This window comes from Tamandua tetradactyla, chromosome X (genome assembly GCF_023851605.1).
Source record: "Tamandua tetradactyla isolate mTamTet1 chromosome X, mTamTet1.pri, whole genome shotgun sequence".
Taxonomy (NCBI): Eukaryota; Metazoa; Chordata; class Mammalia; order Pilosa; family Myrmecophagidae; genus Tamandua; species Tamandua tetradactyla.
The window spans coordinates 143,033,488-143,037,753 of record NC_135353.1 but is presented as its reverse complement, the minus strand read 5'-3'; the positions used below and the strand labels follow the sequence as shown (position 1 = coordinate 143,037,753).

The 4,266-nt window shown below is 35.2% G+C and overlaps 1 pseudogene; it reads left to right on the top strand.

Moving 5' to 3' along the window:
- Positions 1–431: 431 nt before the first annotated feature.
- On the top strand, positions 432–1,155 carry LOC143670403 (dnaJ homolog subfamily B member 6 pseudogene; annotated as a pseudogene).
- The last annotated feature ends 3,111 nt before the right edge of the window (positions 1,156–4,266 follow it).

The following is a 4,266-nucleotide window of genomic DNA, read 5'->3' as shown; positions in this document are numbered from 1 at the left end:
AGAAATCCTTCAATTTACCAACAGAAAGGCAAACAACTCAATTTAAAAATGGGCAAAAGGGCGGGTGATGGTGGTGCAGTGGCAGAGTTCTCACCTGCCATGCCAGAGACCTGGGTTTGATTCCTGGTGCCTGCCTATAAAAAAAAAAAAAAAAGGGCAAAGGACTTGAATAGACTTCTTTCCAAAGAAGATAATACAGATGGCCAGAAAGCACATGAAAAAATGCTCAACATCATTAGCTATCAGGGAAATGCAAATCAAAAACCACAATGAGGGAGAAAAGGAAAGTGCGAGAAATCACTGCCACCACCTCCACCAGCACCAGCTGTGAAGGAGCTGAGAGGAGGCCACGGGTCCCGCTCCCTAGCCTCTTCTCCTTCCTGACCTGGCTTCCAACCTCCTAGGGAATTGTTCCAACAATCTGTTAAGACATGGTGGGTTACTATGAAGTTCTAGGCATGCAGAGACATGCCTCACCTGAGGCTATTAAAAAGGCATATCATAAATTGGTATTCAAGTGGTACTCTGATAACAATCCTGAGAATAAAGAAGCAGAGAGAAAATTCGCCCAAGGAGCCGAGGCATATGAGGTGTGATCAGATGCTAAAAAATGGGACATCTATGACAAATAAGGCAAAGAAAGATTAAATGGTGGTGGTGGTGGAGGAAGCCTAAGTCATTTTGACAGTCCATTTGAGCTTGGCTTTACATGCTGTAATCCAGATGATGTCTTCAGGGAATTTTTGGTGGAAGGGACACATTTCATTTGATTTTTTCAAAGACCCATTTGAGAAGTTTTTTGGAAATTGAAGAGGACTCTGTGGAACCAGAAACAGAGGCACAGGATCTTTTTTCTCTGCCTTCAATGGGTTTCCATCTTTTTGGAAGTGGATTTTCTTCTTTTGATATGGGATTTACTTAATTTGGTTCACTGGGGCATAGTGAACTTCATTTCCTTCAACATCCTTTGCTGGTGGTAGGATGGGCAACATCAAATCTCTATCAACTTCTACTAAAATAGTTAATGGCAGAAAAATCACTACAAAGAGGATTACTTAGAATGGTCAAGAAAGAGTAGATGTTGAAGATGATGGCCAGTTAAAATCCTTCACAATAAATAATAAGGAGCAGCTGCTACCCTTGGATAACAAGTAATTCAACACATGCACTTAACAAAAAGGTTAAACTATAACAAGCACCATCTGAGGATTAACAGGAACTTTTTTTGAAGATTTCAAATGAACTCTACTTTCAGTATAACTTTACCTAATCTAAAGTATTTATAAACAGCTCATGGAAGCACCTATTTGTTATAGACTTCTGAGTTTATTGTTAAGAACACGTTAATAGGACCATTTTTTCCTTTTTGAGTTTAAAATTATAAATTTCTGTATCCACTTTGCTTTTTTATTAAACTTAACCCAAAGTGAACCATGATTCTTTAGTAGTGCTAGGACGAAATTGTACACTAACACTAGCATGGATCTTCCTTTTTCCATTTTGTTTAAAATGTAAGCCAAGTAGTTTCAGCCGCCTGTGAAGTTAACACTGCCAGGATGAATATTCTACAAAAATAATTTCTTTTTTTCAGTATGTAGTAGCATAAGATATTAATACATTAATGGTGATACATTTCTGGTTCAATATAAATTAAGGATGTCTTCTAGTCATGCATGAACTTAGTAAGTTTTGACAATTGTTTAAATATGTAATGTTAAGCTTTAGTTTATTAAAAGTAAAGCTTGTCATTTGCTTAAAAAAGAAAAGAAAAGAAGAGAAATGCTAATGTGTTTGGTGCATTCTTTCATAAATGGAATTTGTAGCCTTCTTGTGTCTGTGTATGATTGCACCTGGGGTTCCAGTGTCACTTTATTAGCATTTTATTCTATTCATTATAGGACAATGCAGAACTTAATTTACATGCAGACATTTTCTTCAATATATTTACAAAGTATATTAACATTTTCCTATTTATGTTAAGTAATTTAGAAATTTATTGAATATTTAATTATAGTAACATTTGTGCAGGGGAAGGAAGAAACAATTTCAAATTCAAATTTTTAAAATTTTCATTTTTAAAAGTATGTTCTAGTTTTTTAGTATATATATGATTTGATGAAAGCTCATTCAAGGACATATGCACGGTAAATTTATGGATTGATTTAGATATGGATCAAAATAAAGGTATTTCTTTAAAAAAAGAAACCACAATGAGAAACCATTTCATACCATTAGAATGGCTGCTATTATAAAAACAGAAAAAAAAAAACAAGTGATAGAGAGGATGTGGAGAAATAGGAACACTCACTCATTGCTGATAGCATTGCAAAACAATGCAGCCGATGTGCAAAGACAGTTTGGCGGTTCCTTATAAAGCTAAATATAGAACTACCATATGACCTAGCAATTCCACTATTAGTTAGATACCCAGAAGAACTGAAAGCAGAGGCTTGAACAGATATTGGCACACTGTGTTCATGGCGGCATTATTCACAATTGCTAAAAGGTGGAAGATATCCAAATGTCCATCGACTAAGGATTGGATAGATAAAATGTGCTAAGTACATATAATGGAATATTATTCCATAAGAAATCCTGATACATGTGACAACATGAAGACATCATGTTGACTGAAATAAGCAGACACAAAAGGACAAATAGTGTGAGATCTCACTGATATGAAATAAGTAGAAAAAAACAAATTTGTTGTTAGAAACTAGAATGCAGGATACCAGGGGCAGAGATAAGGGTAGGGAATGGGAAGTTAATGCTTAAAATGTACAGGATTCTTATTTGAAGTGATGGGAATGTTCTGGTAATGGATGGTGGCGATGGTAACACAACACTGTGAACACAATTAACAGCACTGAAATATATGTCTGAATGCGATTAAAAGGGGAAATGTCAGATTGTGTATATGGTAACAGAATAAACTTTTTTTTTAATCCATGGAAAAACAAAAGTTTGACACCAAATAAATGTGAGTAGCATCCTTTGGCCTATTAGAGTCAGGATTTGAAAGGAGTTGAGCATTAAAAATGAATGAGGGAGGCATTGTGGTGCCCAAATCCCTCCTTCACACCTGTGTGTGTCTGAGCATGCACAGGCATTTCTGAGTGGCCCAGTATATGGCAGTGAGTTAGCCCAGGGTGATGCCTGGTCTTGGGAATGAACTCCACTAGGCCTTGATTCTATGGGCTTCCTTTTCGTTTTGCATGCATGTCCTTTTTTTTTTTAATTTCATTGCAGTAACACATATAGGGCACAAAATTTCTTGTTAGTCTTTTTTATATGTACAATTCAGTGGTATTATATTCACAACATTGTGCTGCCATCACCATCGTCCATTACGAAAACATTCATCACTCTATAGTACTTCTTTTTTTCTTTACACGCCATTATAGAAATCTAAGTTCTAAAGCACTTTTGTGAAATACAAGAGAATTCTAAGGAGAATGGTTTGGTTTCTGCTGTCTCAAATATATGGCATTTAAGAACAATTAATAAATATTTTTATTGTTTTCAACTCCTATGATTTTTAAAATTTCCTTGTTACTTTTTACATCTTTGAAGGCCTTACTGCAAATACATTACCAGGAATGGTTTTGTGTATCCTGTAGGCTCCAGAAATTTGACAAAAGACTAAACAGAATTCATGGTAGCTAAATGCTTTGTCTGAACTTTAAAATACATTATAATGTTTTATAAACAAGAGATTCTAGCAATTGCTTTTACCTTCAGTATAAACTAGCATAATACTTTTGAAAAGGCAAAATTGATTGAATAACTTCATCTGAAAAGATTTCAAAGTGGCCTGTCTGCTGTGTATGTGGCACAGATGGCTTACGAGCACAGGACACTTTAGGTTTTGCTTCCTATATTTCATGTCTGATGTTACCAGAAATATGTATGGATTCTTTATTTAACACAATTAGAGGTGGTATGAGCTCTCAGGACTATACCACAGAGTAATCACAACCTTTTTATGGTGACAAATTTGTGTGTTTTATTTGTCTCATTTATGGATGGGACAAAGTTGGTATTTTTGTCTCAATAGTCAATATTCAACTTATAGTTGGTATGAAATCACGTGCTATATATTGTGAACTGTGCAATAAAGCAATTATGTATATATAATCATCTTTGAAGACCTGAAATCCTCAATCTCAGTTACTATGGTAATACTCAGTGTAAGGCATGTAAGGGAGCAACAGGTGGTAGAGAGGATATGTGAAATGGGATCTAAAGGGCTTAACATTGAACCCT